Raw genomic sequence first — 27,589 nt, forward strand, 5'->3', positions numbered from 1 at the left:
AACGGATTTGTTGATTTTACTAGCACTAACACTTCGTTTTCAATCTGGGTTGGGTCCGTACCAATTTCGGTCCGACATTCGGGTTTGTTTCTGGTTTTGGCTCCGGTTTCGGTTCCGTTAATAAATATTTCAATTTTGGTTCCGGTTTCGTGTATGGTTGCAGTTTCTTGCCTATTATAGTTTCTCCTCACTTGAGCTATTACTCGTACCATACATTGATTAAGTCAATAAGAAGCTATACAAGGTAGGAATGAAATCCAAGGGAAGGGATGTAGGGCGTGTAAGATCTTGCAGATACTATTGCGCTTGGTCTGTGTGGGTATCAGATTTGGAGTTCACATACCTTGGTACAGTTTTTTCTCCCCTCTATGCATGAATCTAAGATAAGTATGAGATTGCTTTAACTACGATTTTAGACGTAGAAATATTGGGTACTTTTGTATGTTTGGCGGATGATCCTTTGAACCTCTTCGATAAAAACGATGCATAGGTACTTCCTTCAATAAGCTCTACAAGATCAGCATTTCCGTTAGACATTACATACTGTTTTAACTTGAAGGATCAAAGGTAATTCAAAGTCGAACCACAAGACCGTGTTAAAGGTCATGAACTCAAATTGATAGGCATCGAGGTTCATGGCAAAGCTACTGAATCACGGTTACAACATATTAAACATGTAGTGGGCTCAGATGCCTTTTGGCATGGCCACCAAAAGTATCGTATACACATTGTTTTTGTTGTTGTTGGTGCTAACGGTAAAACAGTCCCAGATTGCTTTGGGGAGTGTTACCCCTGAAGGCAGTCCTTCGACGGATTTGAACGCTGCACGCTACTGTTATTTCTTGACACCTCGAACATTCGAGTCAACTCACTTTATCTATTCACGAAAGTTACTTGGGCTAACAACTTCACCTAAGGAACTTGGAAGAAAGTGGTGGGGATCAGACATAGAGTTGCACTTCACTACCTTTTGCGTCGCTCACGGCAGGCTTCAAAAAATTCATTGCTCGCCATCCAGTAGTTCCAGTAAGACTTATAAGGCTCTATTGGCAGAGTTTATCTCTCTCATCATCTGTCTTGCGCCTCTGCCTAAACCTTTCCGCTACTAAAATCTGTATTTTTTTTTGAAGCCTCGCCAACTTAAATGTCTCAGCTGTCAATGCTTTGGCTTATATCATTTTATTTACATACAACTAATTTAATATGCGAATAAATATGTTTTTTTTGTGCAATTCAATTCATATTCCTCAGCATATTTTTTTGTACCGCACACATTCCTAAGCGATGCTTGCGCTACCTGGCATAACTACACCATGAAAAGCTTATTCTCATATATTTCTTAGTATGCATGTACATACATCCATATGTGTGTTGTCCTTATGCTGCAATGACTACCAACAATGCGTTGAATATTTCATAGATACCTTTTTAATGTCAATTCAGGCACATTTGCACTTCAAAAGTATGTAGTGCATTTAGAATTTAATACTGCAATCATCAACTGCATCCGGATAGTGGAAAAGCTATAAAGCGCAATCCCCTACATGCATGCGAGCATGCAGATATATGTACATACAGAAGCACGTGCCTGTCGGAAAACTTGATTTCGAACTTGAAAAGATGTTATAATCAAGACTGGAGTGTTGAGTGTAGGATGAGCTTATCTCGGCTACCAGTTTAGGAACACCCATTATTTACAAAACAAATGAAGAACGCTCTGTATGAAATTTTTTTCCAAGAGCACCCTTACTCATTACTTGATCAAATAATTTCATATCTCATAAACTCAATACATACGCCTATGAAATAATACCTTTTTGAAGATACATTAACTTCTGACTCAATCAAAACTACACCGTGTTCTATTCTATACTTAGTTTGAAATAAATTGATTCGGAGCTTTTTTCTACAATTTTTTTTTTTTTTTGTTTCGTGGAAGGAGGAAATGTATATGCCTCACATATGTGCTCACCGTATCCCATTTGTCCCTTCGGCAGGTCATGTTATTGATGGCAATGTCCGGGGATAGGTCGCCAATTACCTATTCTATCCTCCTTCGCCGATCGGAGGTGTGGCGTACATCGTCTATTTTCCCTCAGTACAGGCAGTTCGGTTATCAACCTTGCCTATTCTGTGCAGGTGTTTGCGGAAGTAACCGTGTCCGGTTAGAAACTGGGTATGGTAAAAGTCTACCTCTTCTACCATGCATTCACTTCAAGTATTAGTTGCTTAGTCCACTTTCCTACGATGATGTTGATCCACTGTTCTTGCCAGCGTCAAATCTATTCTTCTCGCGCCTACATGGCAACAGCAGCTCTACTCGCTTGCGATCCGTTGTCATATATTGCTTTTCTTTCCTCAGCGAGAAGATATATCGGTATGGTTTCCGCAACGACCAGGACAGCTTCAGCCGAGACCGTGCGATAAGCCGATGCTATTCGCAGCACGCCTCTGCGTTGGACCGAGGTGAGGGTGACTCGGTTCTTCCGATATTTCATTACGTTCGCCCAGATTTCTGCACTGTGTAAGATTATAGAATCCGAGGCTGATGCAAGCAGCTTCCTTGTGCATGGCTTTAAATCACCTGTGTTTGCTATTAATCTACTCAAATTCGCTATTGTGCGCCCAGCTCTTTCGCGGGCTCCTCGTATGTGATCCGATAAGGTGAGTATGCTGTCTAACCTCACTCCAAGATATTTCGTTGAATTGAGTGTTTCTATTGGCTGGTCCCCAAACCGTCATATTCCTCGTAGTGGGAATCTATCTCTTTGTGAGGATGACGTCTCCGTGTTTGCTGTGCGCCGCCATCCACCTATTTACATATCGCATGCCCTGGTTTAATTTTAGTTGTACCAGCTCACAGCTTGGTGCTGTTATCACAGCTGCCACATCGTCTGCAAAAGCAACGAGGAAGGTGCTTTCTGGCATGTCCCATCGAAGAAGACGGTCACAAGTTTTATTCCAGATATCGGGACCTAGAACCGAACCCTTTCTTTTCTTCTTTTACCCCTTTCTCACCATGAGTGGTTTCATATATTAAATACGTGTCTCTTAAGTAGTCCCTTAAAATTTCTAACAAGCACTATAGGACAACTGACTACAAACTAACTTAAAATAACTAACTTGTAGTTAGTTGAAACTGCGCTAAATTGTAACTGGTAGGAAAACAGAAAAGTACATTGAAATCAAAACAACATTTTTGTTTATTGTATATTGTCTAACAACCTACAGCTTAGCTTTAGGTAGCCTCGCGGACGCTGAACAAGAACACAGAACGTGCTCAACCGTTGCAACCTGCAGCTCGCACTTTCACCTGCTGTTACAAACGCGGTCTAAGTATTAAGAATATGACCCCAGAAGTCAGTGTGCAGTTAGTATGTTCATTATGAGCCTTAAGTCTTCGCTCCTTAGAGATATAAGGAACTTTGTGAGTCTAATATCGTAGGATTTTCTTATAATATGATCTGAAATTTCGCAGCCCCGCGCTTCTGCCCATGTCTTTCCTGCTTAAAGGATTATATGCAACTCCTGTCTCGTTTTGATTTCTCCCCACCAAATTTTGACGTCTAACTACTGTCCTGCTTGAAGTAACCAGGTTGTAGTTAGTTGAATATAAACTGACCACAAACTAGTGGTAACGATTTTGTAGTTAAGGGGATCTAAACTCACCATCAACTAGTTACAAAATAACTAATTTGAACTCAGTCAATTTTCCCACATGGCACATACGACTTCTTTTACTCACAAACTAACTACAATCTGTCAACAACTAGTTCGTACCTAGTTTGAAACAGACCGACTGGAAATTAGTTGCGAAACATTAAAGTTGAAACTAACTTCAATCAAGCTTTAAATAACTAGTTTTGAAGCCAGCTATATATAAACCAATCATCAAGTAGTTGCAAAATACCTAACTTAAAGTTAATCGATTTTCCTATAGGGCATATATGGCTACGCCAACACACTCAAACCACACACAGCTGTATAATCTTCATTTGGCCTTCGAGTATTTGCTGAAAGCTCATACGCTTGGCTTTCATATACACAAGACTTAAACGACTTGAAGCGTAAGGCAATTTAGAATGGACTAAAGGATTTTGATTGCAGAATTTAGATTTTCAGCAATTTTCTCCAACCAAAGCAGTTTTCAGCATTTTAATCTTCAGCATCAGCACTAACTTGCATTTGATCTTACGCTGTTGATGCGGTGTCATTTGTCATTTGGCTTTACTTGTTTTCTTGAGACGCATTTATGGTGCTGAAATAATTTTCTTGATCTTCTATTTCTTGCATATATGGACATATGTATGTACATATATTTAAGACTTGGATTTGGATAGCGTGATTATTGACAGCCGTCGTACTTTCATGCTTATTTCTATGTGGTTGCTGTTGCCGGCCTAATATGGAGCTATTGCCCAAGCAAAAGCGGAAGTGACCGAATTGCGTAGAGTAATGAAATTTTTGATTAGTTTTTGCAATTTAACTGCTTGTATGGCAAAAGCTTTTAACTAAAAGCTCTTTCGAAAGCGACAACTAAATGCCATTTGCCTTGTGGCTTGAAAGTAGCTTAAACGATTAAAAGTACTTTTTCGGCTATTCATTTTGAGTAAAAAAGCAAAACACTTAAAAAAACTCTGATCCACTTTGTATAAGTTTGTTTTTTGCTTTGTATTTTGTGTGCCTGTTTTATACTTTCATACATTGTAACATGTTTCGTAAATTGTATTTGTTTTTATGAGCGCACAAGTTTGCAAAATCATTTCAGAATTTTGTTTTTTTTAGTTTATTAAGGTATGTCTTTCCCTGGAAAGGCTCTCTCAAGTGCTTTATGGAACTTTGATACAATGATGTTTCAGATATCACTAGAAGGGTCAGTAATGGGATTTGCGCCTTGAGTTATGTCTTAACTTTTAATGCATTCTTATGCTAGCGTTTTTGTTTAATACTCTGTATTTATTTCGCACTTATGCTGTGTCGGATAGAATTATCAGTCACCTTGGCGCCGGCACGCTATAAGTGGAAAGCGTTGAAAAACTGCGAGGCTAAAATATGTTCTCTATAATTGTCCTAATTTTTTATAACTACAAGAGCTAGCATACTTTAAGGCGTATGTAGAATTCCCATGAGTATATTTTTAGGCGCCCACCCATATAAAATTGCTTTTCCTGTATATATTTCTCACTGTTATACTTTTGTATTTAATAAAATGTTTCTCTTTCTCTTTGCAGGTAAGTTTAAACCAAATAATTTTATAGTAAGCACCACATTTGTTGTTAGTAAGTACATACAAATATTTCTTCAAAACATTTTTAACTGGAATTTAAGAAAATTCGCATTCAGGACAGAGCTTGTAATTACAGTCTAAGCATAATTTTATACTACTCTTTTCATATTAATTTGGCATCATTAGATTTCATTTAATTTAATGTTGTAATTGATTTTATTTTATCTGACTTATCTTCGTTTGACGTGGTATGATTTGTTGTGATGTGATTTGATTTGCTATGATATATTTGAATTAAACTCCTATTATGCTTTACAACTGCTGCATATCAGAACGATTTTGACACCCCAGCGGGTTAGGGGGTGAGAATATACCCGCGGTAGGTATGGCTGTCGTAAGAGGCGACTAAAATACCAGATTCAAGGGGCTGTGTAGGGCAACCCTTCAGGTTGCCAGCGCAATATATAGCTTCTCCAAACCCAATTGTCAATCTCACCTATCCGCGGCGAATCATGTTTCACTAACAGACGAGGCTCTGGCGAACCCAAGGTCCTCATGGAACTTGGGGGTGTGGAGGGAGGGATGGCCTGAAGGTTTAATGTGGCCATATAAATCGTTCCCGAGATGGTCGGGCTAGCACCTTAATGGTGCTGTATTACCGGAGCGTACGGGATCTGTATCCAGCAAAGGACCATCACATCGATAACACTCCCCAAAGCCTTCGGGGAGCAACCTTATCGCTACAACAACAACAACATTATCGCTACAACAACAACATAACGATTTTGAGTTTGGCTTGGAGACAACCCGATTTCGACATTTTACCGAGAATAAGAAAAATCACACTAAGGATAGTGAGAAGTGACAGACGTCATATCTTTTGATCAGCCACCGGCAGCACTAATCACTGTAACAGCAAAGGTCATTAATCGTTTTGAAATTAGAAATAAGTAGTGCCCCTAAGAAGCAGACATTAAAAAATAAAATTTCCTCTTTCTAAAATTGAAATAGCAAAAATCATTTAAATTTATGACTTTGACGATCAGTTTAAAAGTCTGTTTGATCCAGTTGACCAACCAATCCAATCCAACAAATTTGTTTTAATAAAGAGTTCGAAAGGTGTACTCACGAACAGTAATGGGGGGTACTCAATTTGATTATAATATGACAGGATTTGATATAATGTGATGCGTTTTGTTGTTATAGGTTGTGACTTGACTTGATTAAGATATTGTGATGTTATGTATTTGAGAATGATGTGATGTGTTTTCAGATAGTGTGATATGATTTGGTTTGGCTGATATGATGTGATGTGTTTTCTTATTAGAGGATATGACTTGATTTGATTCAAATGATGTGATGTGTTTTGTTATTACAGATTATGAATTGATATGATTCAATTGATGTGATGTATTATCATATGATGAGATATTATGTGATGTGTTTTCACATGGTGTGATATGATTTGGTTTGACTGATATGATGTGATGTGTTTTGTTATAATAAAATGATTTATTTTATAATGCATTTTCATATGATGTGATGGGCTTTCATATGGTGTGATATGATTTGATGTGATGTAATATAATAAAATATGTTGTGATGTTTTATGTTTTCATATCATATGATATGTTTTTATATTGTGTCATATGATGAGATGTGAAGTGTTCATATGATATGAAATGATATGATGTGATTTAGGGTAAATAATAGATGTTATTTTAAGTTTTTTTTTACATCCATTTGAGTATTGTACAAGACATCTGATTTTGTTTAATATCGTGTTCAAATGGTGAAAATGCAGACTGTAGTAGGGGTTCTTATTTAACTATATTGTTTGACTGACGTAATATGATGCGATGGGTTTTCCCATAACAGGATATATTTTGATTTGTATGATATGATGGCAGTGATGTGTTTTTTATGATTCGACTTGATTTGATTGATACGTATAATGTGGCTTCATATGATATGCCATATTTTTAAAATGCTATTTATTGGCGCTTCAGGTGATTATGTGATATCATTTCATTTGATATGATATGATTGGCACGATTTGTTGTAATGTTATGCGGTTTCATATAATATGGCATGATGTGATATAATCTTGTTTGGTGGGACTGTAAATTTCTTTAATTTTGTTAAATATAAAGATCTGATTTGATTTCAAATAAATTGATCGAATAGCCTAAAAATCGTAAGGCTAGATATCTGAAAAATTGGAGTCTGGCGTCTAAGCGGATGAAGATTTAGAAACCTTGACTTCATTTGTTTTAGTATCATTTGATAATATGTGGTAATTGGTTTTGGTATCATTTGATTTAAAATAATTTGCTTTAATACGATATGACTTTCGTTTATTTTTGACTAGATTTGATTTAATTGAACAAATATTTTTTTTATTGTATTTGGATTTGGTGTGAGTTCATTTGACTTGATTTGTTGTGATATCACTGGATTTAATTAAGTGATATCACTTGCTTTAATTCAGTGATATCCCTTACTTTAATTCAGTGGTGCTACTTCATTTTTGCGATGTGATTGGATATTCGAATACATTTCCTTTGTTTAGATGCGTTGCGATATATAGTGCAGTGTGATATCACGAGGTGACTTTTGAAAAATTTATTTTATCATTAGCTCCAAATCTTATATTCTCATGCAATTAGTTGTTGTTACATGTTCAACAACTCTACGTCTGCCTCTCACTTTGTCTGCTCATCCAATACTCACCACTTAAAATTTGTAATTCCTGGAATGTAGTTGCTGGTAAAAAGTGGGTGCCATCACTTGTTCACCCTGCACGCTTTACTACGAACCAAAACAAGCTAACTGTCAACTGGAAATAGTAGCAAAATACAATTCAACTTTTACATGTACTCTGCAGTTCAGTATTCACCCTCTGCACTGTCTTACATGCTATACCGCCCACGAACGCCTCACCACCATTGAAGCATGTTGGCGACGCGCGTTCGTGTGATGTTGTGCTCTAGCGACACTGACTGATGATGGCTTTGCTGCATACCTAATTACCGAGTCAAGTGAAAAATTAATTGCATATTTTTTACATGATGTTTGCTAGCGCACTAACAGTGTTCCCTTTTCTCTTTTGCGCATTATCTGTTCCCCTCTCTTTACCGCCTTAGCATCAGCTGCCGGTTGCAAATGCACTACATTGCACCATTCACTGGCTGACCTACACAGACTACTGTATTTCAAGTACTTCGTATGGTACAACCCGCAGCTAAACTTTAAGAACATGAAATAAAATCAACATCATGAACATTAAATATATGTACAACAAAACTTATTCAATTAAACTTTTGATTTAACTAATTTTTGGGTTTTACTCTTAATGGATTTCTCGCTGCAAAAAACCGCCTCCTAAATGCCCGGTTGAATGCTTGAATGGCTGTATTGCTGGCATGCCAACTACTACCACGCTAATACATCACTCTCCGCTGCCGTCTTCATGTCATATCATGACGTAGCAAATGCCTAGCTACATCATCCATTTTGGCAACAGATTTTCCTCTAATCACTTTGTTACTATCAGCAATTTGAATTTGCGCAGTTGAAGCGGGGAACGCAGTGCATTTGACGAGATGTGTTCGGCTTGCACCGGGAAAGCAAATGTTTTGAGTGAAAGTTTAAATTTTATTTTCAGAAATATAATTTTTTTTAAATCTGTTTTGTGGAAAATGTAAGCTTATCCGCCTCCAGCAAATTTATTTTTATTTGCTTCTCTCCTTTCTGTTTTCGTTTTACGTATGCATGTGTCTCACATATGTTGACGCGGTAACAACAACTGAAATTAAATCTCAGTCAAGCGTATGTACAACATGTGCGCTAAATGAAAAGCTGTGGATATGAGAGTGTACAGCTGAAAGTATTAAGATAATTATGAAAAACAATTGAAAAATTTAATTTCGAATATTTAAAATTTTTCGAAACTCTAGGAACATTTTTAAAACTAAGGAAATTTAGAAGCATAATTAGAAGTTACGAAAATTTTCGAAATTACAACGTTTTCGAAAATCTGCAAAATTGTTATTTCTAATGTTTTTTTGCATTTTATGACTCTTAATTAAATATTATAAATCCAAAATGTGAATAAGCCAATTTAAAAGCAAATTCCGAATGTTCAAAGTTTTTTCGAAATTTAGGAAAATTTGTATAAGCTACATATATTTCAAACAAAATTTCTCGAAAACTTTTCTGTAAATTTTCAAAAAATGTTTTTCAAAATTGATTCAAAATTTGAACGATTTATTAAAATTGTATAAATTATATTTATAACCCAATTTCGAAACCTCAAAATTTTTTCGAAAACTAAAAACATTAAAATCAAATTTCGATCATTTCAAAGATCTTTTTAAATTCATGTTTCTTAATACAAAAAATATTCCTGCTGGATAGGGACGGCCTTTACTTTTCAGCAAATTTTCGTTGTACTCGAATTTTTGAAACCCAATTTCGAAGATTAAACATTTTTGGAAAATTTGGGTGTTGAAGTTTTAGAAAAATTTCCAAAAACATAAACAAAAACCTAAACCAAAATTTGATGTTCCAGAAATTTTCAAATAAATGTGTAACTGAATTTCGGAGTTTCAAAATTGGAAAACTGCTCATATTTTTTTTTTTTGAAAATATTTATTGTTAAAAAAGCCAAAAACTGAAGAATTCAGGCTTTGGCAGTTCAGGTTTCTTAGAACAAAAAATATTCCTGCTGCATAGAGGCAGCCTTTACTTTTCAAGAAACTTTCGTTGTACTCGAATTTTCGAAACACAATTTTAAAGCTTAAAATTTTTTCGAAAACTTGGATGTTTCGAAGATTTAGAAAAGTTTTCGAAAACATGAACAAACCAGAATTAAAACCAAAGTTGATATTCCAGAATTTTTCAAATAAATTTACAACTACATTTAGAAGTTTTAAAATTTTTCGAAATGGGAAAAGTGTTCATGTTTTTTTTTTGAAAATGGTCAAACTTTAAAGCGAATCTCGAGTTTTTTGTAGTTTAGTAATAGAAAAATGTTTCAGAAATTTTCGAAAAACTGTAAATCTGTCTTCTAACATTTTTACCAATGTATAATTCTTTCAAAACGCACGTTTTGTACGTTGGGAACCAAACTTCGAAGTTTTAAATTTTTAGTATTTCGATAATTTTCTTAAAATTGCAAGAGTTTGTTTAATCCCTTTGCCAATCAAACTGCCAAGGGCATATGAATACTTCGATGAGTTTCAAATATAAGCCATAAATTTGAATTGGATTATTTTGGATTTCTGCTACATCCACCAGCGCGTTTCACCATTCTACATCCATAAGTAACTTCAGCACAGGTCAACCACCTATCTTTCACTGGCAGCCTAGCCACCATCAATACACTAGTTCTTATGACGCCGTCCAACAATTTCAACTCTACCCGGCCGCTTTCATCCTCACCAACTACTGGCAATTTAGTTATGCACTTCCCATCTACCCAACAGCTCACATGAAGACACATAACCTTCCGCACAACTCTGTGTGTATAACTCAATACATTAGTAAATAATGTGCGATCTCTACTCTACTCTGAGGTGCTGCCTAATCCTTCGGCGAAACGCGATGACAACTGGCGCCCGAGCAGGTATAACAATTAAAATAAATTGCATTTTCATGTTACCTAGGTTTTTACTTAAATCTTGAGTTTTGTGGATGCTAGACTCAGTATCCGACAAAAGCCACTGCACATATGGGGTCCGAGCAGGGACGAAACGAAAAGCAATATAATGATATCTAGTCCGGTACTTGAACCTAAGTACAAAATGTTGTGAACTAACACGTAAAACCTATGGAGAAATAAAACTAATTTAGCTAAAATAATTTATTATTGAACCAAGTTGTCAAAAGCAGAAAGCCATAAGCAAATTTGAGCCTTTTCGTTGTAAAAACGGCAAATTTCGTGATTTTACTTCACACCACTACTACTCAGTCATGTTTACGAGCATTTACTCATTTGTATGTATTAAAAAACATACTTAAAACGCATAAAATCAAGTGCTATAATATTCCAACGAATTGTCAAAAGCAGAACGGGAAGAAGAAAGAAAAAAATATAGGAATTTAAAAAGCGAAAGAAATGCTTTGTTGGAAACGAAAATTTATAGGAAAATTGTACAGATGTTGCTCCTCTTGCTCTGCATGCAACACTACCCCGGGCGTAGCATTAAGCAAAGCGGCACATCTGCAGCAAGTTTGGCGGAAACAATATTGAGCTGTGAAGCGCTTTAATTGATTTTGTTTAAAGCAAAAAACGGTGGAAGAAGTTCAAATCCGTGTAAGAGATAGGAAATTAAATTTTTCAAATAAAACGTAGCTATATTTATGCACCGTTATAGAATATAGATTTATACAAATTCATGTGGACATTCATACAAACGCATACCTCGCCTTCGAAACCCATTTCGAAAATTAAAAATTTGCAAGAAAATACCGCTAAAACTTTCTTCTGTAGCATGCCACCGAAATATTTATTTTTATTTGATTTTGTATCAAAGTAGAATCTCAAAATATATTGAATGTTATTAATTTTGTGAAACAATTTTAAAGGCGGCGGTTGAAAGTGTTTTGAGACGAAAAATTACGACAGATAGCCACAGTGATCCCAGAGAAACAATAATAATAAAATAATTTTAAAAAATTTTTAAGTTAAACGGTTTTATTGAAAACAATACATACATGATATAATAATACTAAAAGATAGAAAATAATTAGGTAGGTGCTAGGTACTAGTCATCACACTCCTCATCAATCTAGGGCGTTGATCAGACAATTAAAATTTTTTCGAAAACTCAATTGTTTCAAGTTTTAAAAAAATGTTAAAAAATATAACCTAGATAATTTTTCTAAAACTGTTGTGTCAGCATCAACAAGTTTATTAAATTACAAAAAAATTAAAATCAAATTTCGAAGTTCATAATTGTTCGAATATTTCAGGGTATACATATGTATTTCTCAATAGTTATTAAAAAACCGAAAACTGAATGAAAAAAATTGTTTCTTTGAAAACCCTTAAATCTGCATTTCTAATTACTTTTGCATGCCATGTTTCTTAAGAAATTATTACAAAAAACATTTCTGCTGAACAGGAACAACATCTACTCTTCAGGAAATTTTTTTTGTACTCGAATATTTTTAAATCTAATTTCGAAGCTTGAAAATGTTTCAAAAACTTGGATGTTTGGAATTTTAGAAAAATTTTCGTAAACAAAAAAATTTAAAATCAAATTTCGAAGTTCCAGAATTTTTCAAATATACACAACGCCACTTTTTAAAATACAAGTTAAATAAACTTAAAAGCAACTTTTAAGCGATCTTAAAAGCAACTTTTGAAGTTTTTGCATTGTTTCAAAAACCAGGTAAATAGCTTACAGCCCAGCACGTTTTTAAACTTTAGAATTAGACAACCAAAAATTGTATGTAAAAAATAAGCAGCTAATAAATTTGCAACTCGAATTTTGAAGTTGTAAAATTCTTCGAAATTAAGAAAGTTTCGTGTTTTTTGTTTGTTGCAACTTTCGAAGTTTTTTAATTTCAAAGTATTAAAAAAATTTTTTCGAAAACCTGCTAACCTGGTTCGAAGTTTCAGAATAAGTTGTAAAATTTTTCGAAATTAAGAAAGTTCATATTTTTTTGTTTTTGATAATGGTCTAACTTAAAAGTAACTTTCGAAGTTTTTTAATATCAAAGTATTAGGCGTGTTTTCGAAAAATTTCAAAACCTGCTTTTGTTTCTAACATTTTTTGCAATATACATATAACTCTTAACAAACAAAAAGAGTACTAAATTTAAGGGCTTCCCTCCTTAATCCATAAATTTTCTGGGGAAAAAAGGTTTTCTAAAAAAATTTTTTTGCTTTAAACTAATATATAATATAATATATATATTTCTTTCGTCATTATAAAGACCAAAAGCTGAGGTTTTGCGACTCCGAAAATTTTCGGAACTCTTTTTCTAAATACTAGATTGCATTCTTATACAAAATTTAACGACCTACCCTTATCCGGAAACTTTCAACGCACTAGAGTCCACAGATAATTAGAAACTCCGTACAAAATATTGTAATCTACACCTATTACAGTTTTAGTTCAGAACATTGCAACTGAAGTTTAAAAAGTTAAAACTGCAGTTCAGAATTTTCAATTTGAGCTCAGAAAGTTACAATTGAAGTTCAGAATTTTCTGTTGAACTTTATAAATTTCTGAACTTCAAATGTAATTTTCTGGACTTAAATTGAAAATTCTGAACTTCAATTGTAGTTTTCTGAACTTAAAATGAAAAAGGTGTAATGTTAACATTTAAAAATGTTTCCAAAATTTAAAGAGCTTAGTTAGAAATTTTAAAATTAAATTTAAAATTTCGTATATTTTATTTATTTCGGATATTTTAACTCAGCGCCACCTATCGAGTAAGCTATTTGCATGGGTGCGAATTTTTTAAAAGTAGCTTATATAGCTGCGAAGGGCAAAATAGTGGCAATTTTTATCAAATTTCGACAACAAAATTCTTTCGTTTTTATTTTCTATATTTTAAGGAAAAACTTCCATGAACTTTGTGACTGAAACTATGCAAAGCAATCTTCAAAACGTTTTCAAAAAAATTCGAAAATTTTACGAAAATTTCGAACTTTTAATTTGAATGTGTCTACATTTTTTTAAATATGTTCTTTTGTAGCCCAATCAATTTTAGTCTAACAAAGTACAAGTTATAAGTCTCTCAATATTCGCATCGATTTTTTTAAATTCTTTTGCGAGGGTGCTTCTATTTTCTTTACTGTTAACGTCAAAGGATTTTTGAAAACCGCCTTACAAAAAACACTTCGGCGAAATTTGTTTTTCGATACTGTCCAACGTACATACATAAACTTGAAACCAAATATAAATGTTTTTTAGCCTACAACAACGACGCCTACGCAAATAAACGTAAGAAAATATTGGGGGTTAAGGGGTTAAAAAACAGGGAAGAAAACAAACTTAAAACGTTTACACAACTGGCGAAATGCCTATTTCATTATTCATACGCTTATTTTTGGCTAAACGCTAAGATGAATCAAAATTACAAAACCTAAAAGAAAATTATGCAAAAAACAAGTAAGGAAGGCTAAGTTCGGGTGTAACCGAACATTACATACTCAGCTGAGAGCTTTGGAGACAAAATAAGGGAAAATCACAATGTAGCAAAATGAACCTAGGGTAACCCTGGAATGTATTTGTATGGCATGGGTTTCAAATGAAAGATGTTAATGAGTATTTTAAAAGGGTGTGGGCCTTAGTTCTATAGGCGGACGCCTTTTCGAGATATCGCCAGAAGGGTGGACCAGGGGTGACTCTAGAATGTGTTTGTACGATATGAGTATGAAATTAAAGGTATTAATGAGGGTTTTAAAAGGGAGTGGCCCTTAGTTGTATATGTGAAGGCGTTTTCCAGATATCGACCAAAATGTGTACCAGGGTGACCCAGAACATCATCTGTCGGGTACCGCTAATTTATTTATATACTAGCCTTTACCCGCGGCCCTGTCCGCAAGGAGACATTTAAATATATGGGCTATTCGCGTTAGCCTGCTTATCAAGTTATCTGTTTAAAATTTTGTTTTCTGTGTAATGCATTTTATTTTTGTAATTGAGTAAAAAAAAGAACTAAATGAGCTGATAACCTGATAGGATCCCATTTGATCCCGAAATTATCCAGAAAAAGCTACGAAATGACCCCCACGCTATCGCGGATGGATCCCGAAAACCATCCAGAAATGCCCCGAAATGGTCTCCAAAGTTCCCGGAATAGTCCCAAAAAAACCCGAAATGACAACGACACGATTCCAGACGTATCCAGAGAACAACACAGAAATGATCCCTGAAGGTGTTCCAAAATGATCCCGAATAGGTTCCGAAATGACCCTGACGGGCTCCCGGGCGGATATCAAAAACCATCCAGAAAATATTCAGGAAGGGTCCCTAAAATATCCCGACATACTCCAGAAAAAGTTCCGAAATGGCTCCGAGGGGATCCACGACGGATCGCGAAAACCATACAGAAATGATTCCGGAAGGGTCCCGAAATAGTCCGGAAATGACCCAGATGGGATCCCGCACAGATCCAGAAATGATCCCGGAAGGGTCCAAAAACTATCCCGGAAAAGTAACAAAAAATTCCGAAATGGCTCCTACGGCATCCCGGGCGGATCCAGAAATGATCTCGGAAGGGTCCCGAAATGATCCCAAAATGGTCCCGAAGTGACCCTGATGGATCCGGCAAACCATCAAGAAATTATGCCGGAAGGGTCCCCAAATGATCCCGAAATAAAACAGAAAAAGTCACGAAACGACCCCTAGAGGATCCCCAAATGATCCCGTATTAGCACCGAAAAGGTCCCGAAATAACCCCGACGGGATCCCGGACAAATCCCGAAAGCCATCAAGAAATCATGCCGGAAGGGATCCCAAATGATTCCGAAAAAGTCCCGCAATGATTCCGACGGGATCCTGAACGGATACCGAAAACCATCCAGAAGTGATGCCGGAAAAGTCCTCAAATGATCACCTAATAGTACCGAAATTACCCTTAAGGGATCCTGGACGGATCCCGTAAACCATCCAGAAATGATCCGGATGTAGTCCCGAAATGACCCTGACGGGATCTCGAACTCATCCCTAAATGACCCTGACGGGATCCCGGACGAATCCCAAAAACCATCCAGAAATGATGCCGGAGGGGACCCCAAATGATCCTGAAAAAGTCCCGCAATTATTCTGACGGGATCCTGAACGGATACCGAAAACCATGCAGAAGTGATGCCGGAAAGGTCCTCAAATGATCACCAATAGTCCCAAAATGACCCTGACGGCATCCCGGACAGATCCCGAAATTCATCGAGAAATGATCTTGGGAGAGTCCCAAAATGATCCCGAAATAGTCTCGGAAAAGTCCAGAAATTACCCTGACGGGATCCCGGACGAATCCTGAAGACCAATCTTAAATGTTGCCGAAAAAGTCCCGAAATTACCCTGATGGGACCCCGAAAGGATCCCGAAAAATATCCAGAAATGATGCCGGAAAGGTCCTCAAATGATCTCCTAATAGTTCCGAAAAGACCCTGACGGGATCCCGAACGGATCCCGACAACTATCCAGAAATGATGCCGAAAGGGTCCGCAAATGATCCCGTATTAGTCGAGAAAAAGTCACGAAAAGACCCCGACGGGATGCCGGACGAATCCCAAAACCATCCAGAAATGATGCCGGAAGAGACTCCAAATGATCCCGAAAAATATCCAGAAATGATGCCGGAAAGGTCCTCAAATGATCTCCTAATAGTCCCAAAATGACCCTGACGGGATACCGAACGGATCCCGACAACTACCTAGAAATGATGCCGAAAGGGCCCGCAAATGATCGCGTATTAGTCGAGAAAAATTCCCGAAATGACCCCGACGGGATGCCGGACGAATCCCAAAAACCATCCAGAAATGATGCCGGAAGGTCCCAAAATGATCCCGAAATAGTCTCGGAAAAGTCCAAAAATTACCCTGACGGGTTCCCGGACGAATCCTGAAAGCCATCCTTAAATGACCCCGAAAGCCATCCAGAAATGATGCCGGAAGGGATCCCAAATGATTCCGAAAAAGTCCCGCAACGATTCCGACGGGATCCTGAACGGATACCGAAAACCATCCAGAAGTCATGCCGGAAAGGTCCTCAAATGATCACCTAATAGTCCCAAAATGACCCTGACGGCATCCCGGACAGATCCCGAAATCCACCCAGAAATGATCTTGGGAAGGTCCCAAAATGATCCCGAAATAGTCTCGGAAAAGTCTAGAAATTACCCTGACGGGTTCCCGGACGAATCCTGAAAGCCATCCTTAAATGATCCCGAAAAGGTCCCGAATTGACCCTGACGGGACCCCGAAAGGATCCCGAAAACTATCCAGAAATGATGTCGGAAAGGTCCTCAAATGATCTCCTAATAGTTCCGAAAAGACCCTGACGGGATACCGAACGGATCCCGACAACTACCTAGAAATGATGCCGAAAGGGCCCGCAAATGATCCCGTATTAGTCGAGAAAAATTCCTGAAATGACCCCGACTGGATGCCGGACGAATCCCAAAAACCATCCAGAAATGATGACGGAAGGGACCCCAAATGATCCCGAAAAAGTCCCGCAATTATTCGGACGGGATCCTGAACGGATACCGAAAACCATCCAGAAGTGATGCCGGAAAGGTCCTCAAATCACACCTAATAGTCCCAAAATGACCCTGACGGCATCCCGGACAGGTCACGAAATCCATCCAGAAATGATCTTGGGAAGGTCCCAAAATTATCCCGAAATAGTCTCGGAAAAGTCCAGAAATTACCCTGACGGATTCCCGGACGAATCCTGAAAGCCATCCTGAAATGATCCCGAAAAAGTCCCGAAATGACCCTGACGGGATCCCGAAAGGATTTCGAAAACTATCCAGAAATGATGCCGGAAAGGTCCTCAAATGATCCCGAAAAAGTCTCCAAATGACTCCGACGAGATCTCGGACGGATCCCGAAAACCATCCAGAAATGATGCCGAAAGGGTTCCCAAATGGTCAAGTATTAGTCGCGAAAAAGTCCCGAAATGACCCCGACGGGATCCCAGACGGATCCCGAAAACCATCCAGAAATGATGCCGGAAAAGCCCCCAAATGATCCCGAAAAAGTACTCAAATGACCCCGACGAGATCCCGGACGGATCCCGAAAACCATCCAGAAATGATGCCGAAAAGGTTCCCAAATGATCCCGTATTAGTCGCGAAAAAGTCCCGAAATGACCCCGACGGGATCCCAGACGGATCCCGAAAACCAACCAGAAATGATGCCGGAAGAGCCCCCAAATGATCCCGAAAAAGTCTCCAAATGACCCCGACGAGATCTCGGACGGATCCCGAAAACCATCCAGAAATGATGCCGAAAGGGTTCCCAAATGATCAAGTATTAGCCGCGAAAAAGTCCCGAAATGACCCCGACGGGATCCCGGACGGATCCCGAAGACCATCCAGAAATGATGCCTAAAGGGACCCAAAATAACCACGAAAAAGTCCCGTAATGATCGCGGAAACCATCAAGAATTTATCTCTCGAAGGTACGCAAATGATCCCGAAAGTACCCCGACGGGATCCCGGACGGATCCCGAAAACCATCCAGAAATGATGCCGGAAGGGTCCCCAAATGATCGCGAAATAGTCCCGAAATTATTCCGGAATAGTCCCGAAAATGTCCCAAAATAACCCCGACGGGATCCCGGACGGATCGCGAAAACTATACAGAAATGATCCCGGAAGGGTCCCAAAATGATCCCGAAAAAGTCCCGAAATTACCCCGGCGGGATCCCGTACCGATCCCGAAAACCAACCAGAAATGAAACCTGAAGGGTCTCGATATGACCCTTACGGGATTACAAATAAGGTGAAGCTAATTATAAAACCATGTTAATAAGGCAGCAGGCGCATTGGAGCGAATGAAAAGTTACATTGAAACATACAGGTAAAGCTAATAAAAGCGTGCTAATAAAAACAATTGAAGGAGGGCAGATGGCGGGAGTAGAAGGAGAGGACCACTGATCGTTCCTCCAAAATTGTCTAGATCTCGATCTTTATGTGCCAGATACCAAAAACTATTGATTTAGGAGAAAATTTATATTGATTTATAACAATTTATAGATTTTACACCAGAGGGGAGATAAGGGGGGGGGGGGGGTTGCAGAGGGTGTCATTGCTTACTTTGTAATCCCTCGACTTATTTGACCCCTTGAGTCTGTGATATTGGTGAAGGCCAGTATACGTAAAGTTATAATGTGTAAAAATTATTAAAAAGTAATTGCTCGAAGGGGTCGTGGGACCCCACCCCTATTTCCATGTTCGGAAAAAATTTCGCTAGTAGGCTGTTGTCTGTGTCCCAAATTTCATCAAAATCCGTGTAGCCATTCTGGCGTGATTCAGTCGCAAAGACGAAAAAATATAATAATTAAATTATAACTATTCCTAGGGGGCGGCGACCACGCCCCTTTTGAAAAATATATAGCTAGTAGATCCTTCTAGACTATTGGCTATATGTGTGCAAAATTTCATCCAAATCGGTCTAGCCGTTCTTGCGTGATTGAGTCACAAAGACAAACGTCTGGACAAACATCCAAACATCCAAACATCCAAACATCTTAACATCCAAACTTTGCCATTTATAATATACTAGCCTTTACCCGCGGCCCTGTCCGCAAGGAGACATTTAAATATATGGGCTATTCGCGTTAGCCTGCTTATCAAGTTATCTGTTTAAAATTTTGTTTTCTTTGTAATGCATTTTATTTTTGTAATTGAGTAAAAAAAGAACTAAATGAGCTGATAACCTGATAGGATCCCATTTGATCCCGAAATTATCCAGAAAAAGCTACGAAATGACCCCCACGCTATCGCGGATGGATCCCGAAAACCATCCAGAAATGCCCCGAAATGGTCTCCAAAAGTTCCCGGAATAGTCCCAAAAAAACCCGAAATGACAACGACACGATTCCAGACGTATCCAGAGAACAACACAGAAATGATCCCTGAAGGTGTTCCAAAATGATCCCGAAAAGGTTCCGAAATGACCCTGACGATCTCCCGGGCGGATATCAAAAACCATCCAGAAAATATTCAGGAAGGGTCCCTAAAATATCCCGACATACTCCAGAAAAAGTTCCGAAATGGCTCCGAGGGGATCCACGACGGATCGCGAAAACCATACAGAAATGATTCCGGAAGGGTCCCAAAATGATCCCGAAATAGTCCAGAAATGACCCAGATGGGATCCCGCACAGATCCAGAAATGATCCCGGAAGGGTCCAAAAACTATCCCGGAAAAGTAACAAAAAATCCCGAAATGGCTCCTACGGCATCCCGGACGGATCCAGAAATGATCTCGGAAGGGTCCCGAAATGATCCCAAAATGGTCCCGAAATGACCCTGATGGATCCGGCAAACCATCAAGAAATTATGCCGGAAGGGTCCCCAAATGATCCCGAAATAAAGCAGAAAAAGTCACGAAACGACCCCTAGAGGATCCCCAAATGATCCCGTATTAGCCCCGAAAAGGTCCCGAAATAACCCCGACGGGATCCCGGACAAATCCCGAAAGCCATCAAGAAATCATGCCGGAAGGGATCCCAAATGATTCCGAAAAAGTCCCGCAATGATTCCGACGGGATCCTGAACGGATACCGAAAACCATTCAGAAGTGATGCCGGAAAAGTCCTCAAATGATCACCTAATAGTAACGAAATGACCCTTAAGGGATCCTGGACGGATCCCGTAAATCATCCAGAAATGATCCGGATGTAGTCCCGAAATGACCCTGACGAGATCTCGAACTCATCCCTAAATGACCCTGACGGGATCCCGGACGAATCCCAAAAACCATCCAGAAATGATGCCGGAGGGGACCCCAAATGATCCTGAAAAAGTCCCGCAATTATTCTGACGGGATCCTGAACGGATACCGAAAACCATGCAGAAGTGATGCCGGAAAGGTCCTCAAATGATCACCAATAGTCCCAAAATGACCCTGACGGCATCCCGGACAGATCCCGAAATCCATCCAGAAATGATCTTGGGAGAGTCCCAAAATGATCCCGAAATAGTCTCGGAAAAGTCCAGAAATTACCCTGACGGGATCCCGGACGAATCCTGAAGACCAATCTTAAATGTTGCCGAAAAAGTCCCGAAATGACCCTGATGGGACCCCGAAAGGATCCCGAAAAATATCCAGAAGTGATGCCGGAAAGGTCTTCAAATGATCTCCTAATAGTTCCGAAAAGACCCTGACGGGATCCCGAACGGATCCCGACAACTATCCAGAAATGATGCCGAAAGGGTCCGCAAATGATCCCGTATTAGTCGAGAAAAAGTCACGAAAAGACCCCGACGGGATGCCGGACGAATCCCAAAACCATCCAGAAATGATGCCGGAAGGGACTCCAAATGATCCCGAAAAATATCCAGAAATGATGCCGGAAAGGTCCTCAAATGATCTCCTAATTGTCCAAAATGACCCTGACGGGATACCGAACGGATCCCGACAACTACCTAGAAATGATGCCGAAAGGGCCCGCAAATGATCGCGTATTAGTCGAGAAAAATTCCCGAAATGACCCCGACGGGATGCCGGACGAATCCCAAAAACCATCCAGAAATGATGCCGGAAGGTCCCAAAATGATCCCGAAATAGTCTCGGAAAAGTCCAAAAATTACCCTGACGGGTTCCCGGACGAATCCTGAAAGCCATCCTTAAATGACCCCGAAAGCCATCCAGAAATGATGCCGGAAGGGATCCCAAATGATTCCGAAAAAGTCCCGCAACGATTCCGACGGGATCCTGAACGGATACCGAAACCCATCCAGAAGTCATGCCGGAAAGGTCCTCAAATGATCACCTAATAGTCCCAAAATCACCCTGACGGCATCCCGGACAGATCCCGAAATCCATCCAGAAATGATCTTGGGAAGGTCCCAAAATGATCCCGAAATAGTCTCGAAAAAGTCTAGAAATTACCCTGACGGGTTCCCGGACGAATCCTGAAAGCCATCCTTAAATGATCCCGAAAAGGTCCCGAATTGACCCTGACGGGACCCCGAAAGGATCCCGAAAACTATCCAGAAATGATGTCGGAAAGGTCCTCAAATGATCTCCTAATAGTTCCGAAAAGACCCTGACGGGATACCGAACGGATCCCGACAACTACCTAGAAATGATGCCGAAAGGGCCCGCAAATGATCCCGTATTAGTCGAGAAAAATTCCCGAAATGACCCCGACGGGATGCCGGACGAATCCCAAAAACCATCCAGAAATGATGACGGAAGGGACCCCAAATGATCCCGAAAAAGTCCCGCAATTATTCGGACGGGATCCTGAACGGATACCGAAAACCATCCAGAAGTGATGCCGGAAAGGTCCTCAAATCACACCTAATAGTCCCAAAATGACCCTGACGGCATCCCGGACAGGTCCCGAAATCCATCCAGAAATGATCTTGGGAAGGTCCCAAAATTATCCCGAAATAGTTTCGGAAAAGTCCAGAAATTACCCTGACGGATTCCCGGACGAATCCTGAAAGCCATCCTTAAATGATCCCGAAAAAGTCCCGAAATGACCCTGACGGGATCCCGAAAGGATTCCGAAAACTATCCAGAAATGATGCCGGAAAGGTCCTCAAATGATCCCCTAATAGTCCCGAAATGACCGTGACGGGATCCCGAACGGATCCCGACAACTATCCAGAAATGATGCCGAAAGGGTCCGCAAATGATCCCGTATTAGTCGAGAAAAAGTCCCGAAAAGACCCCGACGGGATCCGGGACGAATCCCAAAAACTATCCAGAGACGATGCCGGTAGGTATCCCAAATGATCCCGAAATAGTCCCGAAATGACCTCGTCGGCATCCCGGACGGATCCCGAAGATTATTCAGAAATGATGCCGAAAAGATCCCCAAATGATCCCCTAATAGTCCCGAAATTACCCTCATGGGATCGCGGACGGATCCCGAAAACCATCCAGAAATGATGCCGAAAGGGTTCCCAAACGATCCCGTATTAGTCGCGAAAAAGTTCCGAAATGACCCCGACGGGATCGCAGACGGATCCCGAAAACCAACCAGAAATGATGCCGGAAGAGCCCACAAATGATCCCGAAAAAGTTCCCAAATGACCCCGACGAGATCCCGGACGGATCCCGAAAAACATCCAGAAATGATGCCGGAAGAGCCCCCAAATTGTCCCGAAAAAGTCCCCAAATGACCCCGACGAGATCTCGGACGGATCCCGAAAACCATCCAGAAATGATGCCGAAAGGGTTCCCAAATGATCAAGTATTAGTCGCGAAAAAGTCCCGAAATGACCCCGACGGGATCCCAGACGGATCCCGAAAACCATCCAGAAATGATGCCGGAAAAGCCCCCAAATGATCCCGAAAAAGTACTCAAATGACCCCGACGAGATCCCGGACGGATCCCGAAAACCATCCAGAAATGATGCCGAAAAGGTTCCCAAATGATCCCGTATTAGTCGCGAAAAAGTCCCGAAATGACCCCGACGGGATCCCAGACGGATCCCGAAAACCAACCAGAAATGATGCCGGAAGAGCCCCCAAATGATCCCGAAAAAGTCTCCAAATGACCCCGACGAGATCTCGGACGGATCCCGAAAACCATCCAGAAATGATGCCGAAAGGGTTCCCAAATGATCAAGTATTAGCCGCGAAAAAGTCCCGAAATGACCCCGACGGGGTCCCGGACGGATCCCGAAGACCATCCAGAAATGATGCCTAAAGGGACCCAAAATAACCACGAAAAAGTCCCGTAATGATCGCGGAAACCATCAAGAATTTATCTCTCGAAGGTACGCAAATGATCCCGAAAGTACCCCGACGGGATGCCGGACGGATCCCGAAAACCATCCAGAAATGATGCCGGAAGGGTCCCCAAATGATCGCGAAATAGTCCCGAAATTATTCCGGAATAGTCCCGAAAATGTCCCAAAATAACCCCGACGGGATCCCGGACGGATCGCGAAAACTATACAGAAATGATCCCGGAAGGGTCCCAGAAATGATGCCGAAAGGGTCCGCAAATGATCCCGTATTAGTCGAGAAAAAGTCACGAAAAGACCCCGACGGGATGCCGGACGAATCCCAAAACCATCCAGAAATGATGCCGGAAGGGACTCCAAATGATCCCGAAAAATATCCAGAAATGATGCCGGAAAGGTCCTCAAATGATCTCCTAATTGTCCAAAATGACCCTGACGGGATACCGAACGGATCCCGACAACTACCTAGAAATGATGCCGAAAGGGCCCGCAAATGATCGCGTATTAGTCGAGAAAAATTCCCGAAATGACCCCGACGGGATGCCGGACGAATCCCAAAAACCATCCAGAAATGATGCCGGAAGGTCCCAAAATGATCCCGAAATAGTCTCGGAAAAGTCCAAAAATTACCCTGACGGGTTCCCGGACGAATCCTGAAAGCCATCCTTAAATGACCCCGAAAGCCATCCAGAAATGATGCCGGAAGGGATCCCAAATGATTCCGAAAAAGTCCCGCAACGATTCCGACGGGATCCTGAACGGATACCGAAACCCATCCAGAAGTCATGCCGGAAAGGTCCTCAAATGATCACCTAATAGTCCCAAAATCACCCTGACGGCATCCCGGACAGATCCCGAAATCCATCCAGAAATGATCTTGGGAAGGTCCCAAAATGATCCCGAAATAGTCTCGAAAAAGTCTAGAAATTACCCTGACGGGTTCCCGGACGAATCCTGAAAGCCATCCTTAAATGATCCCGAAAAGGTCCCGAATTGACCCTGACGGGACCCCGAAAGGATCCCGAAAACTATCCAGAAATGATGTCGGAAAGGTCCTCAAATGATCTCCTAATAGTTCCGAAAAGACCCTGACGGGATACCGAACGGATCCCGACAACTACCTAGAAATGATGCCGAAAGGGCCCGCAAATGATCCCGTATTAGTCGAGAAAAATTCCCGAAATGACCCCGACGGGATGCCGGACGAATCCCAAAAACCATCCAGAAATGATGACGGAAGGGACCCCAAATGATCCCGAAAAAGTCCCGCAATTATTCGGACGGGATCCTGAACGGATACCGAAAACCATCCAGAAGTGATGCCGGAAAGGTCCTCAAATCACACCTAATAGTCCCAAAATGACCCTGACGGCATCCCGGACAGGTCCCGAAATCCATCCAGAAATGATCTTGGGAAGGTCCCAAAATTATCCCGAAATAGTTTCGGAAAAGTCCAGAAATTACCCTGACGGATTCCCGGACGAATCCTGAAAGCCATCCTTAAATGATCCCGAAAAAGTCCCGAAATGACCCTGACGGGATCCCGAAAGGATTCCGAAAACTATCCAGAAATGATGCCGGAAAGGTCCTCAAATGATCCCCTAATAGTCCCGAAATGACCGTGACGGGATCCCGAACGGATCCCGACAACTATCCAGAAATGATGCCGAAAGGGTCCGCAAATGATCCCGTATTAGTCGAGAAAAAGTCCCGAAAAGACCCCGACGGGATCCGGGACGAATCCCAAAAACTATCCAGAGACGATGCCGGTAGGTATCCCAAATGATCCCGAAATAGTCCCGAAATGACCTCGTCGGCATCCCGGACGGATCCCGAAGATTATTCAGAAATGATGCCGAAAAGATCCCCAAATGATCCCCTAATAGTCCCGAAATTACCCTCATGGGATCGCGGACGGATCCCGAAAACCATCCAGAAATGATGCCGAAAGGGTTCCCAAACGATCCCGTATTAGTCGCGAAAAAGTTCCGAAATGACCCCGACGGGATCGCAGACGGATCCCGAAAACCAACCAGAAATGATGCCGGAAGAGCCCACAAATGATCCCGAAAAAGTTCCCAAATGACCCCGACGAGATCCCGGACGGATCCCGAAAAACATCCAGAAATGATGCCGGAAGAGCCCCCAAATTGTCCCGAAAAAGTCCCCAAATGACCCCGACGAGATCTCGGACGGATCCCGAAAACCATCCAGAAATGATGCCGAAAGGGTTCCCAAATGATCAAGTATTAGTCGCGAAAAAGTCCCGAAATGACCCCGACGGGATCCCAGACGGATCCCGAAAACCATCCAGAAATGATGCCGGAAAAGCCCCCAAATGATCCCGAAAAAGTACTCAAATGACCCCGACGAGATCCCGGACGGATCCCGAAAACCATCCAGAAATGATGCCGAAAAGGTTCCCAAATGATCCCGTATTAGTCGCGAAAAAGTCCCGAAATGACCCCGACGGGATCCCAGACGGATCCCGAAAACCAACCAGAAATGATGCCGGAAGAGCCCCCAAATGATCCCGAAAAAGTCTCCAAATGACCCCGACGAGATCTCGGACGGATCCCGAAAACCATCCAGAAATGATGCCGAAAGGGTTCCCAAATGATCAAGTATTAGCCGCGAAAAAGTCCCGAAATGACCCCGACGGGGTCCCGGACGGATCCCGAAGACCATCCAGAAATGATGCCTAAAGGGACCCAAAATAACCACGAAAAAGTCCCGTAATGATCGCGGAAACCATCAAGAATTTATCTCTCGAAGGTACGCAAATGATCCCGAAAGTACCCCGACGGGATGCCGGACGGATCCCGAAAACCATCCAGAAATGATGCCGGAAGGGTCCCCAAATGATCGCGAAATAGTCCCGAAATTATTCCGGAATAGTCCCGAAAATGTCCCAAAATAACCCCGACGGGATCCCGGACGGATCGCGAAAACTATACAGAAATGATCCCGGAAGGGTCCCAAAATGATCCCGAAATAGTCCCGAAAAAGTCCCGAAATTACCCCGGCGGGATCCCGTACCGATCCCGAAAACCAACCAGAAATGAAACCTGAAGGGTCTCGATATGACCCTTACGGGATTACAAATAAGGTGAAGCTAATTATAAAACCATGTTAATAAGGCAGCAGGCGCATTGGAGCGAATGAAAAGTTACATTGAAACATACAGGTAAAGCTAATAAAAGCGTGCTAATAAAAACAATTGAAGGAGGGCAGATGGCGGGAGTAGAAGGAGAGGACCACTGATCGTTCCTCCAAAATTGTCTAGATCTCGATCTTTATGTGCCAGATACCAAAAACTATTGATTTAGGAGACAATTTATATTGATTTATAACAATTTATAGATTTTACACCAGAGGGGAGATAAAGGGGAGGGGGGGGGGGGGTGGCAGAGGGTGTCATTGCTTACTTTGTAAGCCCTCGACTTATTTGACCCCTTGAGTCTGTGATATTGGTGAAGGCCAGTATACGTAAAGTTATAATGTGTAAAAATTATTAAAAAGTAATTGCTCGAAGGGGTCGTGGGACCCACCCCTCTTTCCATGTTCGGAAAAAATTTCGCTAGTAGGCTATTGTCTGTGTCCCAAATTTCATCAAAATCCGTGTAGCCATTCTGGCGTGATTCAGTCGCAAAGACGAAAAAATATAATAATTAAATTATAACTGTTCCTAGGGGGCGGCGACCACGCCCCTTTTGAAAAATATATAGCTAGTAGATCCTTCTAGACTATTGGCTATATGTGTGCAAAATTTCTTCCAAATCGGTCCAGCCGTTCTTGCGTGATTGAGTCACAAAGACAAACGTCTGGACAAACATCCAAACATCCAAACATCCAAACATCTTAACATCCAAACTTTCCCATTTATAATATACTAGCCTTTACCCGCGGCCCCGTCCGCAAGGAAAATTTTAAATATATGGGCTATTCGCGTTA

At 40.8% G+C, this 27,589-nt stretch overlaps 1 protein-coding gene across 11 annotated transcripts in view; it reads left to right on the top strand.

Moving 5' to 3' along the window:
* Positions 1 to 27,589, top strand: part of sm (smooth) — a 625,429-nt gene that overhangs the window by 428,497 nt on the left and 169,343 nt on the right. The window lies entirely within an intron of this gene.

The sequence above is a fragment of the Eurosta solidaginis genome, chromosome 3, assembly GCF_040869045.1.
Source record: "Eurosta solidaginis isolate ZX-2024a chromosome 3, ASM4086904v1, whole genome shotgun sequence".
In the NCBI taxonomy this organism is placed as follows: Eukaryota; Metazoa; Arthropoda; class Insecta; order Diptera; family Tephritidae; genus Eurosta; species Eurosta solidaginis.